Source organism: Cucumis melo, chromosome 5 (genome assembly GCF_025177605.1).
Source record: "Cucumis melo cultivar AY chromosome 5, USDA_Cmelo_AY_1.0, whole genome shotgun sequence".
Classification (NCBI taxonomy): domain Eukaryota; kingdom Viridiplantae; phylum Streptophyta; class Magnoliopsida; order Cucurbitales; family Cucurbitaceae; genus Cucumis; species Cucumis melo.
In genome coordinates this window covers 20,956,940-20,974,257 of record NC_066861.1, presented here as the reverse complement: position 1 = coordinate 20,974,257, position 17,318 = coordinate 20,956,940, and positions in this window count along the sequence as shown.

Sequence of the window (17,318 nt, the reverse complement as noted above, 5' to 3'; positions counted from 1 at the left end):
TGTTGAGTGTTGAATCTGTGAAGGCTTTTGACAATTATTTGTTAAGCTCTTGTGGTGAGAATTTGTATTATGTCTTGTACTGTTGTAGAAACTTTTGGGTTGAGTTAATAAGAGAAGTTTACTTACTTTATTTTGGTATTTGCTTAAGTTTGATGTAAAATGTGTTAAGTAAATTGGTGCAGGCTTGACATATTTTATATGTAAAGAGATCTTAAATCACATGTGTTGTTCCCTAACCCTACATCTTACTCTCCTTTCATTTCACCCGCTAACTCTTTTTTCTTCGATCAATTTTACTTTGTGGGGTTTAATTCCTCATATTTTTTTTTCAAAAGACAAGACAATGCTAAAATATGGTAATTAGATTAAAATTATTAGTTCATATAGACACATCTAAAAAAATTGCAAATATAGTAAAATCTATCAAAGTTTATGAAAAAAATTCTGATTAATTACTTGACGACTTAAATTAACACTCAAGTTAATAACTAAAGAAACAACATGAGTAATAGTATGAAAATACAGAACAGAACTCCAGTACGTTGGTAACCCAGTTCGGTGTAATTACACCTACATTTGGGAGGCCTTTAGCTTAATTGAGAAGATCATTTATAAAGATTGAAGAGGATCATAAGAACATAACTTATTAATAATCAACTATCTTGAATTATATGCCTTTTACAAGATAAACGTTTAGGCTCCCCCTAAACCATTTGATGTGTGAACAAGGAATTCAATTTAGGGCTCCCCTTAGATCATATGCTTCATGTTTCACCCTGTCTCAATGTGCAGGCTCCCCCTGTAGGAGACTACTTAGAATAATCTTTAATGTTAGAGTCCCCTAACTTGAACAGATATTCTCAAACAAGTACTTCACAATGATAGGAAGAGGATGTTCAACATCACACACCACACAAACAGCGTATTTCGTAAAAGAGTACTTTCTCGATACATAATTTGTTGCACGTTTTTCCATACTTCTGACTTCGACAAACATAAGTAAACCACATAACCCACAAGCTATATTTTTTTTAGGTCAAAACAACCAAAGCCAACTTCATATATTTATTAATAAATATTAACCAACTTGAAAGAATATATAGTAATAACCACAGCCAACTGTATATCTTTATTAATAAATATTAACCCAATAACAACTAAATCTAAATAAAAATTAAGCAATTTACGCTCCAAATTTGTCTTTGATAAAATAAGCCAACCAAAATCTGTAACAGTATATCATATTGTAGATATTGATCTATCGCTGATAAACCACAAGAGTCTATTAACGAAGATTTCTTGGAATTTTTTTTTAAATCTTTTACTTAGTTATTATTCATAAAATTGTTACTCATTATATAATTACCATGTTCAAAAATCAACTTGGGTCTTCTAAAATTCTACACTCACTACTCAACATATATTAATTAATCCAATAAGTTATACAAGATAAGGAAATTCAATAAGTTATACAGAATAAGGAAATTAAAATGGGAATTAGAATCACAATTGAATGGTTTAGCTAAGCACAGAGAATATCAAATATATGACTAGATCGATAAATAATTTCTCTTTGATGATTTCTACTTGATTATTATGTGATTGCCATATGATTGATAGGGATTGATATTTGATTGTCGTGTGACTTTCATTAGATAAGCCTATATCAAGTAACAATAAGACGTGTCAATCAATATATATCAAATAGCAATCAATCATTCAATAACAAATAAATATATGATAGCAATTAGATATCAATATTCAATATCTAATAGCAATTAGATATGTCAAAGAGTAGAAGATAATCAAATGACAATCAGAAGGTAAGCAAGCAATATAAAAAATTACTATGACAAAAAAAAGTAATCAGATATCAATCACATACAAATTTAATTTCATGTGTAAGTTTGTGAATCAATAAGGATATTTTTAGTATTTTCAGTTTCAATTCCTCTTTTAAATGTGGTCGGATTACAGATTTTGCTATATTTTTTTTGCAACAAATTAGATCTTTGGGCCATGGATCTAGTTTTTTCAAATATTTTTGATAATCTTGCAATTGCCCCTTTAATTAAATCTGCTCAGATTGAGCTACTAAAATACCAGATATATCTTATGTAACCTCAAATTGTCCTATTGAACTATAACATTGAAATTTGTCAAATAAAAAATACAACTGATGTTACCTCAACTTTTCATTTTTAAAAAATTATAACTAATTTCTCTATTTTTTTAAAGAATTTTTTTCAGAAATATAACAAATCGACAAAATATTTAGATTGTATTAACAATTTTGAAAACAAAAAAAGTTCATAGGCCCACAATAGAAAATACAAAAAATGTCCTAGTTAACACGTGATTAATTGACCACACGCGTATCATGATCTTTTAGAGGGAGAAATGCATTGGAATACCGACGTGTACCATGCACCCGAATTTACATATAGTAATGTCCATCTCTTACCAAAAACAAGTCATTTATGGATATTATCAGGAGGTTTGTGTGGATCATGTAGGAAATGATACTCGATCGTGCAGGTAGTATCAACAGGATCATGTAGTTCTTTTTAATGATAGAAAAAATGCTTCAAATCTAAACAATCGTGTTGACCACGCTAAACGATCGTGTTGACTATGGTAAGCGATCGTTTATATCATATCCACGCAATCATATAGTTATTTTTAAACAATGAAAACAATGCTTCAAATCCAAACGATCGTGTTAACCATGCTAAACGATCATGTTAATTAGGTAAGCGATCGTTTAAATCATATCAAAGTGATATTTAAACAATCTTGATATTCTGGAAGAAAGAAAGATAAGATGAATAAAGAAATAAGAAGAAGAATAAAAAATAGAATAAAGAAAATCTAGAAGAGAAGATGAAGAAATCTGAAAAAGAAGATGTTTAAATCCTAAAGAAGAAGAAGAAAGAGAAGTGACAAATCGTCTGTAATATCAAGCGCAAATATGGAATTTATGAAAATAATTTACAGGCTTTATGAGCTTTTTGTTTTTGTTACACGGGCCGTAAATATTGTGATGTTTTGTTACATTTATGAAAATTAACATTTTTTAAAATGTTGTTATGCTAGTATTTTGAATCTACTTCTTATAATTGCAACTTTTCAAGAAGAAAATGAAAAAGAAGAAAAGAATAAACACCTCAAAAAAGCATGCATTCAAATAAACGAAAAATCTTGAAGGCAATAACAAGAATGGAGTAATCAAACAATGTCATTTCACAATATACCAACAAATTGACAATCTACTTTTAGAGTATTTTACATGGAAAACCATAGTTGGCTATTCAACTCATTAATTATATACAACTTTATGAAATTAGCAAAGTTCCTTGGTGGAACTAAAGTCCAAAACATAAACAGCAATAACTTTTGCAAGTAAACTAATCAATTCACCAAAATGTTATACCATGTTTATGATAATGTTATGACACGTTACATGTTATGGATAAGGTTACTGTTAGCTTATTCTATTAAAGTCATATCCACATGGGTGTCCCTCGGGATCACCAGTCCAGTATGACATTGACATAGACATGATTATGAGTGATTCGACGGGGTCACTCACAGTCCGATTGTCTTAGTGTTTCCTTCGGGTACACTACAGACTAACTCGTCCTAGGTGTTCTTTTGGGTCACCGAAGACTAGATATGTTCCTACGGGATCACAGATTGCACGTGTTCGGAAATGTGCCAGTTCAGGGGTACCACTTTACAGGACTCTAATAGTAAGTTAACAGGCACCTAGCGGGACTAGTAGTAGGTCTCTTACTGAGTATATTTTTATACTCACTCTTTCTTGTTTAATTTTTTCAGGCAGAGGCAGAGGTAAGGGTAAAGGCAAGCTGGCGACTGACAAGAAGTGACCGTGACGAGTCATAAGGACCATTTTGCTTCCACTTTATGTCATTGTTCGAATTTCCAGTATTTGCATTTTATTTTATTCTTTTATTTTTATGTTATTTCTTTAAAATTAGGTAGGGCCCGAGTTAGAATTTTATTTTTAGACTTATTTCTAAATCATTTGTTTATGCTTTTAATGAGAAATTCAAGGTTTTGTTTTATTTTTCTATTTTAAATTTACAAATTTTATTTATCTTTTAAATTAGTAATGACTTCGACTTAATATAAGGAGTTGGGTCGTTACAAACTTCCTCTTCTTCGTGAAGAAAAGGGAAGTTGGAGAGAATCAAGGAACGTGGGAAAACCACCCACGTTCCCTATTAATTTAATTTAATTACATTAATAATAATATTAAATTAATTAATTAATTAATTAAATCATATTTAATTAATATTTCATTTAAATCATATTTAAATGAATATCTCTCACATAATCTATAGTTTTAATTTAATTAATTTAATTAAATCAAATTAAACTAAATTGTATCTACAAAGCAATTAATTGTTGAATTAAATACCTTATATTTAATTTAATACAAATTTGAATCATATTCAAATATAAATTTCTCTCATAATCTATAGTTTTAATATGTATCATATACACATTAAATTTTAAACTATATTTTTAATATGTATCATATACACATTAAATTTTAACCTATAACTTTAATATGAATCTAATTCACATTAAGTTAATATTTAATCTCATTCAAATATTTTATTCTTTCATAAATTAATTTTAAATTATATCCAAAATTAAATTTATATAAATTCTAATTAAAATATAAACTTTATATAATATAGGGAAATTGTATTGGGTGACACAATAAAAATCTAATTTAGCAATATCAGTACTAACCTTTTCAATTTTGTAAATATAGCAACTTTTTAATTTTGGTTGATATTTCTTATTTTATTTTTTCATTATTCCAAAATTCTCCTTCTCTGAATCTCCACGGTTTTCTCTTCCTCTTTCGTTTCTTTCTTTTATCGTTCTCCTTCATTATTCGTTTTCTTCTCCTCTTCTCCACGGTTTCTCCTCTTCGCCTACTTCTCTTCTCCTTGTCTTCTTCTGCCTGTTCTTCATCCTTCTCCACCGTCATTCTCTTCTCTCTTCAATTTCATTCTTTTAGATTTCTCCATCTTCGTCGGCTTCTTCTTTTTTTTAATCATCTTCTCATCGTCTTCTTCTCTTATTCTCCTCATTTTTTCTTCAGGGAAAACAAGAATTATGTACGTACTTATTTCCCTTTTTTAAAGCCTTAAAAAAATTATTTCTTATACTTATGTACGTATTTTGGTGTTCGAAATTGGTAGGGGAGTTTGATAATTATCTTTACCTTTTTTTTTGTGAATTGCTCATATATTATTTATTAAAATTAGAGCTACGATTTGTTCTTTCTCATCTCTTTTATTTGTTCCTAATATCTTTTATCGAAAGGGGATTCATAGATCAGTTTGGTTTTATTTAGTTACGTTTGGTTCTATTTTTTTTCTTTAATTTGTATCAGTTTTTTATATCAGTGGTATGATATACTTATATCATATGTATTAGTTGACTAATACACTTACTACGTGTTCTTTATTTTTCCAAAATTGTTGTAGTTCATTGTAGTTATGGTTAAGCTTGCAGTAACTATTTTTAATAGTGGTCATTGGGATGAGCAACAGTCTTATGTGGATTACAAAACAAATTGTGTTTTGGTTGATGGAGTGATATCATCATTTGATTCTTTTGTGAACTTGATACGTACTGAAATTCAGGTTGAGTCTTGTATTAAACTTTTGGTTTTGTTGCCTATAGGTAGTAATGATGTTCAACATGTTCTAAAGATTATTGAAAATAAAGATGTAACTTGGTTCTTGACATTGGTTAAGGATCAATCTACCCAATATCCTTTAGTTGCTCATTCTGTAGATACAGTTTTGGACGTTTCAATTGGTTTTTCTTCTTCTTCCATAGTTGAGGTTGATTTGAAAGGTGAATTAGCAATTTTTAGAGATGTTGATATTACTAATAGTAAGGATGAGTTGAATTTTAAGGAGAAGGATTTGTTTTGTAGTAAATAAATTTTACTGAAGTCATTCCACTTTATAGCTGTCAAGAGCAATTTTGAATTTAAGACATTGAGGTCTAATTCAAGATCGATTGAGTTGAGATGTAATGAAGATGGTTGTCTTTGTTTTGTTAGAGCATCGCGTTATAAAGAAGTGAATTATGGATGATTCGAAAATACGTTAGTGATCATAGTTGCTCAATGATTGTTCATTCTTCTCATAAGCAAGCATCTTTAGAATTTGTTAGTCAATGTATGATTGATTATTTGAGGTATAATTATTCTCATTCAACACCAAAAGATATCATCCACCATATGTGTATGAATTATGGAGTTTCTGTTAGTTATTATAAGGCTTGGAGAGCAAAAGAATCTATTATGAAGTTGTTGAAAGGAGATGCCAATGATTCTTATGCTTTGATTCCAAAGTTCTTCTCAAAGCTAAAAGAAATAAATCCAAGTTTGTTTTTCTACCACTTAATTTAGTATATTGTTCAATTTATTTCGTTTTATACTACTACTATTTTTCATTCACTATTTTTGTCAGTCTAGTATATAAACTATTATACATGTACACAACACAGCGAAAGACCGAAAGACAGCGTGAAGCAGACCGACAACAATTTTCTTTACCTGTATCTATCGACTATGCTTAAAACTTTAATGTGATGAACTTGTCAGTCTAGTATATAACTATTATACATGTACACAATGCAGCGAATCCTAGACTAATCATATACATCATAAAATGTATCTCGAAAATAACTAATTTCACAAGTAAACCTAGAGACACGTTAACCAAAACATAACCAACAAAAATTTACACAACTGCAACTCCTAAAGCTTATACAAACTGTGGAGTATCTAAAACATACAAGGGTGGATATACATCATAACACAACAGACTCTATGCCCAACTCGAAACACGTACTGACAATCGGTAACGGAGCTTCAGCAGACTAAGGCAGTCTATCAGGCACCGGAAACTCGATCTCTACCTGGAAAGTGTGTAAAACATTTTGGAAAGGTAAGCTATAAAGCTCAATGAGTGACTCAGTTTAAAACTATAAATTTAAAGATGAGAGCACGTGAAAACTTTACACATATAAATCTGTTTATACAAGTCGTAAATGTAAACGTATAGTAGTAAGAATAGCTTTCTCAAATACTCAACATATACGTCATTGAAATCTAGCAACGCATATCAAGTATATCGAAATATTTTAACTAACATGAAAAATCTACGTTGTGTAGGGTACACCCAATACAACAACGTTTACAAGCTCTACGATGTAGTGGGACTCGCCCAACACTCCCATCGTCTTTGTCGTAGTAGGGCCTGCCCAGTGTCAAGGGCATATTTGTCAAAGGTATTATTTACCTATGGCCGTATGCCCGAATACCCCTAAATCACTTTATCTTTATGTCTTGATAGTAGTCTAGGTTAATTCTTTTGTTTTCGGGTCGTCGAGTCACAGTGTGACATTTCGGCTTTTTCATATGCAAGCCTGCCAAGGCCAAAAATCTCAATATGTACTATAGGGGTACATGAATAATCCGACCCCCGCCCAAGCCTTATCGCACTCTTTGCAAGCTAAGCTATTTTCTTTGTAATTGACAGTCTTCAATGCTTTCTTTATGATGTTTTCAACTATTTACTTTCTCTCTCCTGTTTTATAAAAATATTTTCCGAAGAACGTGGAGGGAGGCTACATCATACCGCGAGTTTGTCCGCGGATTTTGAATTTCGAACGGCTGACTTGTTGATTGAGCTAAACAAGTGCCGCACAATCGTGTTGAGAAGTTACGATTGTGACAAGTGGTATCAGAGCCAAATCGGCTTATTGACGATAAGACTGAAATATGTCGTCTGCGAACCCATCGGACAAAGCCCAGAAAGATCGACTAGTAGAACTAGAAGAGCAAATGCTCTATCTAGTCGAAGTTCCTCATTCCATTCGCTACTTGGAGTCTTGTCTCGATGAAATTTCTGAGAAAACCGATATAATCGATGCGGTAGCTGGTCGTGTCGAAAGATTACAATTACAAGAGTTGTTGGCAAGAGTCGACACTCTAAAAGAAAATGCTGGAAGAACTGTTAACTATGAATATGGGGACAGTTCGTCGGGCTTTGTCGCCCACATGGAAGGACGTGTCAACGAGCTAGATAGCTTTCAGAAGACACTCTTAGAGATGATAAACAACATGTTAGAGGACTTTCGAGCTACCCTCGATGTCGTTAGGAGCGAAATCGCAGATGTGAACACAAGACTGAGTCTCACAATGTGAGCAATGGCAAACCAAGCTCCGATTGGAGGAGCAGTTCCATTTACTAAGGTGATGGTTCCGAAACCCAAACCTTCTGTGGGTGAGGGATGCAAAGGCCCTAGAGAACTTCACATTTGATCTCGAACAGTACTTCAAGGCCACAAACACAGTCACTGAAGAAGCCAAAGTGACATTGGCGACGATGTATCTATGTGAGGATGCCAAGTTGTGGTGGAGGTCCCGATACATGGACATACAGGAAGGGCGTTGCACAAAAGATACTTGAGATGTCCTGAAGAAAGAACTTCGCTTGCAATTCTTCCCCGAGAACGTAGAAATCCTAGCTTGACAAAAATTGCGTTATCTGAAACACACTGGCACCATCCGAGAGTACATGAAAAAGTTTACCGGCCTGATGTTAGACATTCGCGATATGTCAGAGAAAGACAAAGTTTTCTATTTTGTCGAAGGGCTGAAACCGTGGGCCAAGACCAAATTATATGAACAAAGGGTCCAAGACCTCACGTCAGCGTATGCAGCAGCCGAACGGTTGTTTGATTTGATCGGTGACACCCAGAACTCACGACAGCATCGTTGTCACGAAGTTCACTCAACGTCAACAACGGAATCTAACCAGTATGCACACGGTAATCTCTCGCCTCAGGCTCAAGATCTCAGTCATGTAGTTAATGAAAATTTCATAAATCATCTAAAAATATTAAAAGATGTCTGCTTATAAATCTTACACAGAGCTCAAACTTTACTCAGCTCTTTCGTGGAAAACTGTAGTTCTTAAAACAAAACTTCTTACTAATTCATGCTTTTCTTAAAACATTGTGGTTTAAATACTTTCCAAACATTTAATATCTACATGCTAGCATAAATTTCATTAAGAAATTTAGTCTCCAAATGTATACTTGAAAATAGTCATGAAATTCAAATACCTTTCATGGCTTCGTAAATAAACATTTATCGCATTCAATCATAAATAACAGTTATGGAAAATATTTCAAAATTGGTTTTGTCACTCACAATCTTGGGCTAGATCTTTAGTCTGTAAGCTTGGCTTAATTCTTCTTTGCCTGCTAACAACCCAACCGAGTATTAGAACTCTAAACATTCTGGTTTTCTAAAGATATACATAACATGTCGCACTAAAGATGACGCTTACGAAAACAAAGCTTAAGAAATAAAGTCCTTTCAACAACTCTCTGAAATTTCCAGATTTCTAGCATAAACTTCAAATGACTATAACTCCCTCAATAATTAACCAAAATGAGTGTTCTTTATATCAAATCTTCATTTTCATGTCTTCCATAATTTACTTGAAGGAAAGAAAATACGATTCCTAATAGATTGCTACAAAAATGGCCCGAAATAGAGAGAGTTAAAAAATGGAGTCTTCTGCTATCCCCTGACTTGTTTCTGAAATTAAGCTTACTTCTAATCATATTTAGCTCATAATTTCTTCATAAAAATTGTAGCAAATTGAATAACTTTCCAGCTACCCTGTTTTCTTCATAAAAAATCACCTAGTGAACATCCGAATTTGCTCAAACTTTCTTCTTAAAATTTGCTTGAAAATGAAGTAGCTTTCAGTAAATGTAAACCTCACCTCTTAATTCCTTTTAAAGAGTTCAAACCGAATTAAAAATCAGTGACGTGCAGAATGAACCAAGATTCTGGCAAGTATACACTTTGCTTGAGTTCTCCTTCTCTTCTTCAACCTCAAAACTCTAGTAAAATTCCTCTTCTTCTTCCTTCCAAACTCTCTCTTAAATTTTCTCTGTAATTTGAAGAAGGAAAAATGGAAGATGGATAAGAACTTTTGAAGAAAAAGCTTGGCGGTGAAGGGAAGAGAAGAAGAAGAAAAGAAAAATGAATTTTTTCTTCTCCTTTTTTCTTTTTTATTTATTTTACTTAATAAAACTATTAAATATATATATATATACACACACACACACACACACTTAATTTCCATTTTCTTTTTTTTCCACATTTAAAGAAATTAAACCAAGAAAATATTGGGTTTATAATTTTACTTGTATAGTTGGTATACTAACTAGTTGTTTTATATCCGTTTACTGATATACCTATTATGAAGTATACTTATTGTATGATGTATGCAATACTGATTATATGTTTTACTATCTAGTGCATCTATTAAATTGATTATTCTATTTTGTTCCTTTTTTGTAGGTTCATTTACTGCATATGAAATAGATCCAAATGGCCATTTCAAATATTGTTTCATGGCTATTGCATCATCAATTGAAGGTTAGAGATATTGTAGTCCAAATATAGCAGTTGATGGGACATTTTTAAGGTGTAAATATGGTGAAACATTGTTAACTGTAGCAACTATGGATGGTAATAATAAAATTCTCTCTTGCATTTAGTTAGTAGATTCAGAGAATGATGCTTCTTGGAAATGGTTTTTTGAACAATTAAAACTTTCTTTTGGAGATCGAGAGGGATTGGTTATTATTTTTGATAGATATATAAGTATTCTGTAGGGTGTTTTAGATATGTTTCCATCGGTACAATATTGTGTTTGTGTAGAACATCTTTTGAAGAGTGTCAAGTTGTCATTTAAAGACTCTTTAATTGAAAAGCTTTTTCGTCAATGTGCATACTCGTATACAATAGATGATTTCAAGTTATATATGAGATGGATGGAGTCGATATACCCATCTATTAGAGCATATCTTATGAAAGTTGGTTTTGAGCAATGGTCACGCGCATACTCTAGAAAAAGAAGATATCAAATAATGACAACGAATATTTGTGAAAGCTTAAATTCTAAGTTGAAGATTGATAGAGACTTACCGGTTGCATCCTTGCTTGAGGCCATTAGAGAGTTTCTTTAACGGTGGTTTTATGAGAGAAGAAAAGCAACCTTATATTCAAAGAGTGTTTTGAGTTCTTGAGCTGAAGGACTAATAAGAAAACTAGTTGATGAATCAAGAAGCTTCATTGTAAGTGTTGTGTTTTATATATTTGTTTATAGTATTCAATTATTGATATACTGTATTAAAGTGTAACAGTTAGTTAATACACTGATGATATACCATAATTTTTTTGTTCAGGTGAATCATGTGAGTGAAGTTGAATTTCAAGTAGTTGACAGAGGCAAGAATGTTTTAGTAAAGTTGAATTGTAATAGCTGCAATTGTCTTTTTTGGGATCTAGAAGAAATTCCACGTGCTCATGCTCTTATTGTGATTTGTAGTCTTAATTTGAATCCTTATGCATTCGTTTCTTAGTATTGTTATGCTACTTTATTGTCTACAACTTATGGTGGTTTAGTTCGTCCGATTGGTAACCATACTGATTGGAGTGTTGTGGAGGTGAATGACAATATATTGCCTCTAGTATTTAGACGTCTAGCAGGAAAGCCTCGAAAAAAAGGGTTCCTTCTATTGGTGAAGTTTCAAAGAGCTCAAAATGTAGTTGTTGTAAGAGAGCCGGTCATAATATTAGAATTTGTACATTTGAATCTATTTGAACAATTTAATTGTTTTGAAATTTAGCAATTATCAATGATGTATTATTTGAACAATTTACTTATTTTGAAATTTAGCAATTATCATTGATGTATTATTTGAACAATTTATTTTGGAATATTTTATTCTCTACTTCATTTTTTTAATAATTATTTTTTTGTTCTTAATTGATACACTTGATATAAGGTATTTAAAGTTCAATATACCTGTGATATACTCAATATAAGGTCTATCAACACACAGAAGCATTCTGTTTTTAATTGATATATGCAATATAAGATACTTCAAATGCAAAGATACCAAAACAAGATAAGGTATATCATATACCAAAGATACCTATGTGATTCAAGATAAGGTATGTCATATACAAAAAAAATACCTATGTGATTCAAGATAAGGTATATCACATACAAAAAATACTTATGTGATTAAAGATAAAGTATATCACATACAAAAAGATACCTATGTGATTTAAGATGAAGTATATCACATATGAAAACAGATTTCAAAAGTGTCCAAAAGAAAAGTTTATCAAGGTAGCAAATCAAAACTTGGTGGTTCAAATGCAACGTTTGACTTTTTTTCCTTTTTGGGAGATTTATTCTTTTAGGCCAATTCCAAATCAATAGCTTTTGGTGTGAGTTTCAATTTCCTTTTTGGCCGCTCATGTTGCACTTTACACTTTTCATCATTGACAGCAAGTTGTGAAGCTTTCCTTGTAAGTACTCTGTTTTTAGTAGCCTAAAAAGATACAATTTTATTTATTAGTATTTTACAAAAGAAAATTAAAATTTTAAAAATATTATAGTTAGAAAATGATTTTACCACTTGTTTGCCTTTATCGTTCTTTTCCTTTGTCCCTTCTTCATTTTGTTGGCGTTTTTCCTATATTATTACCCAAATCCAATGTCATAACAATAAATCAACATGTATCAACAAGTTTATGTACTTAGGATAATAAGGTGTATCAGTTAATAAGCTTAAGTTTAGAAATATATTGTTTAGTTATAACCTCTTAAATTTTGAGGATGTCTTTAACTAATTTGAGGCTTGTTTCCATCAACTCCTTTCCATCTAACTCTTTTTCATTTAGTTGTTCTTCAGATTCTCTAATCTTTAAATGAAAAGTATGAAAATAGGTGAATAAGTCAGATGATATATCTAATATTATATATTTTATCAAAATGTATACTAAATTACTTAAGGTTGGGTCATGTGCTTCTTTTGAAACTTCATTCATTGTCTTTTTCATTCTTTAATAAATAAGTAGAAAATTTTATTAAAACAAGTGTAGCAATAAAATGATATACACTTTATTGTTCTATAAAAGTATATTATAAGTTACTTACATTTTTGTCTTCATTTTCTGTATTTATTGGTTGATCTTTTGCATTCACTTCTTAAGTCTCTATTTCTCCCTCTTTTTTTTTTTTTTTGCATCTTCTTGATTCTTTTATGATTTATGAAAATGTATAAGTATAAGTAAATTGAATAATTAATATCCATAAGAAAAATAAAATTATTGTAGGTAAACTAAATGTATATTACATTGTTGATGAACTTATCAATATTCTTGATTGCTTGCTCCAACTCTTCTGCATTCTCTTCTTGTTCAATTCCTTCTTCATTAATCTGTAATATCAGTATATCAGTATCAACAAATGACGTATATCAATATCATTTATATAAGTTGTATGTTATATCAGTGACGTTGATATACCTTAAAAAACAATAAATTTACCTCAGTTCAAAAGAAAAATAATATATTTACCTTTGCATCATCCAAGTTATGAATATTCATTCTTTCTTCAAGATGTTGCAAACTTAAAGTTGGAGCATGATTTTCATGGTACGATCCTTGTGATTGTTTTTCTGTTGGCATTCTTTCATTGATTATGGTGATTATATTATTTAACAATTCCAATACTTCATTTTTCCCCTTTTCTACGATATTCTTCAAGCTTTCCAAGTCCTTCTTCATTTCTTGAATTTCTTTTCTCAACGATTTTTTTTGTCTCATCATTTACAATTACTTCCTCGTCACCTCTGTCATTCTCGTCTTCTGTTTCTTCACTTCATTCTTTCTCAACTTCATTTGGTTGGTCATTTAGGAAGAATTGAAAGTTTGGAGAGATTAGTTCATCGCTAGTTGGAGTGAGAGGGATAACTGTAAACTGCATTTTTGAAATAAAAGTTACATCAGTTGATACACTTCATATGAAGTTAATTAGGTATATAAGCAAAGTGATATACCTACAATGTAGTATATAACTAATTAGGTTGTAGAAGAAAAAGAACTTACATCACTTGACTTGAAGTAATTCCGTTGCAGATATGTTCAAACAAATTGCAGTTCTAATTTTCAATTTATGATTCTTGGGCTTCGATGTCATATTCTTGTGGCTATCCTATTTGGACTTTCAGGAAGTTTTGGGATGATTTCTAGTGCCCAACAAACTAAAATGTGTGGAAATCCTTGTAGTGAGAAATTGACAGTCAAGTCTTCTGCAACTCTTCTCATATATTCAACAGTTAAGTTAAAAGACAGCCTACCCCATGGAAAGTTTAGCAAAGTTTCCTCATCATCTATCATTTTAAGGTGTTTCCAATCTACTACATTATAGAGTTGTTTGCAGTTGATGAAACAGTCTAAAATAAGAAGATTTGCTAGTTTAACCATGAGTTGGTCACTGAGTTATGCTATACTAAAGGCTGCAATAATTTTGTTTCTATCTAATGTATCAATATTACTAAAGCAAACGGTTCTCAATTCACTATTGAACTCCTCCTTGATATTTGAAGTTGTGGATTGTGCAAATGGTTGACAATTCAATCCGCTTATTAAATGAAATTCTCTCAATCCAAATTTTACTATATTACCCTCTAGATTGAAAATCAAAGTGTCGTCAGTTGATTGCTTAGACATTCTTCTAATCAAATGAACTAACAATTGTCGAAGACACTTTTTGATTTGAATATCAAGAAGGTGCCCAAATGGACCCTTTCTAAACATTTGCATTTGCTCTTTGGACAACTTTTTGACAATTGACTCTATTATTGTCAACTTTGAATAGTAATGAACTTTGTTTGCAAGGTTCCCTTCAACATTAACCTGTTTAAGTAAATTGAAAATGATTCATTCAATCAAGTTGATCATGTATACAAATCAATGTATTATCAACAACATATCAAGTGTATCAGCACGCCATAACAAGTGTAACAACATAATATAAAGTGTATCATGCTTAGTGCATCAAGTGTATTTAATTGATTGAGGGTATCAACAGTTTAGCAAGTGTATCAACAAACAAGAGTTTCAATCTAATAATATGTATCAAGGAAGTTTAGCAAGTGATTAAGTGTATTAAATCTCTCAAGTGTATCAGCAAACCATAATAAGTGTATCAACAATAAATAAAGTGTATCATGCTTAGTGCATCAAGTGTATTTAATTGATTGAGTGTATCAACAGTTGAGCAAGTGTATCGACAACATATATTGGTGTATCAACATATATATTGGTATCAGTAATTACCTCTTTCTTGGATGATTCTTTCTTCTTTCTTTGTCCTTTTCTACTCTTTGAACTTTCACCTTTCTCAAAATTCATTTTTCTTTTTGTCGTTTTAACTTTTTCAATTTTCCCCCTGTTTTATTTGTATTTGATAAAAATATATAAAATATTAGTTTCAAAAAATTGTTTATATTCAACAAAAATATAAAATACTAGAAAAAGAAATTAAAAGTACCTCAGTAAAGTGAATGAAGTGTATAGAAGTGTATAGAAATGTATAGAAAGGTATATAAATGTATAGAAATGTATGAGTTAGAAAAAGAAATCAAACAATGGTCTCTGTAAAGTGAATAGATGTGTATGAAATACCTTACCATTTTTCGATTAAAGTGAATGAAGTTCTGAAGTGTATCAACAAGATGTTGTCTGAAGTTTGTCCATTTGAATAGTTAAAACGTGACGGGGAGAAAGAAAATAGCAAGTTCGTCAGAAAGAAGTCTGTGCGTTTTCCTCGTGGTGAAACCCTAAAATTTAGGGAAAATGAAAAGTTAAAACGTGAAGGGAAAAAAGCGTCAAATAACTGAAGGGTAGCTTAGTAATTTTATACTTTTAAAATGTGGGCTGGGCTCCATTTTTGCTATTTTTGCAAATGTAAAAGTAATGTGCTCTGGGCCCAATTAATGATAATACAATTGTCATATCTGCAAGAGGCCCTATAATATATAACCATACATTATATTAATTCTCAAAGTAAATTTGAACATTTCAAATTACAACCAATACAATTAAATCTCATTACCCTTTACAAGCTAGGAATGGGACCTAATGGACCTACAGATTAGAAACTACAATGATATGAGATTAATTGGCTAAACTCATTAACCACATTAATCAATATTCTTTAACTGTGTGCACACTCCACTAAAGACTCACAACTGAGCTCTTGCCATTGTAGATATATTTTTGTGTCCACGGATATAGACCAATATCATTAAGTTAGTCTTTCACAAGTGTTCGTAACATCAGCTGGGTCAAATTACCGTTTTACCCCTATATTAGTTCTAGTCTTTAAATATCAGCGCTCCTCTAATGAACAACCTATTTATGGTCCAACCAATAAACAAAAATCCCTATCGTGCCATAGAAAAGGTAGAGCCCTTTGTTCAAGTCCCGAAATACCATTTAAGGAAACACTTATCTACTTACCCTAAAGTCGGGAAGAAGTGAATTTCATATTGTGTGATTATGTTTCTAGCTCCCCACTCGGTCTTGTCCCTAAAATGATAAGCATATTGAGTCGACAATCTGACCACTCTCACCTGTACAAATCAAAGGACAATCCCTTGCGAACAGAAGTTCATAATACACTCAGGATTAAGATTAAGTTGCATAGGTCATCCTAATGAAATAGAAACTCAACTAGTTAATGTAGTTACATTTAATGGATACTATTTCGTGGTCCGGTCTTATGCAAACTCATTATATAGAATACCCTCACTCGCATGTCGCCTACATGAACGCATTGGATCAATGCGTTTGTATCAAATACAAAGTGAGCCGTATCCATAGTGTTACCAAGATAAGGTACCCAACCTTAACCTTATACTATAGACCCTTTAAGCGAATCTTGAACATTGATTCCTATGTGTCTTTACAGACTGTTCAAGACTCATCAAACAGTTTAGAATGTTAGTTTATTGGATTTAGGTTATTAAGACAAAATTAATAATATAATCAATAACACTTATTGAAATTATAATAATAAAACACTTTATTAATAACGGTCAATGGATTATATTTACTAACTACGAGTTTTAGGACATAAAACCCAAAAATTTATGCTTATGTTATAAAGGCGAAGAGCTTATTGTTGACAAGACATGCATTAGAGTTTATGGGATTAAGGAGGGCAATCAAGTGTAAGAATATTGTGATGTGTCGTAACTTAGTATCATTTACTTGACACTTGAAATGTATCTGCTCTTTTTCGAGTAGATCCAACAAAAAGCTCTTGTGTTACATCTTTATTTTGAACAACTCATTACCA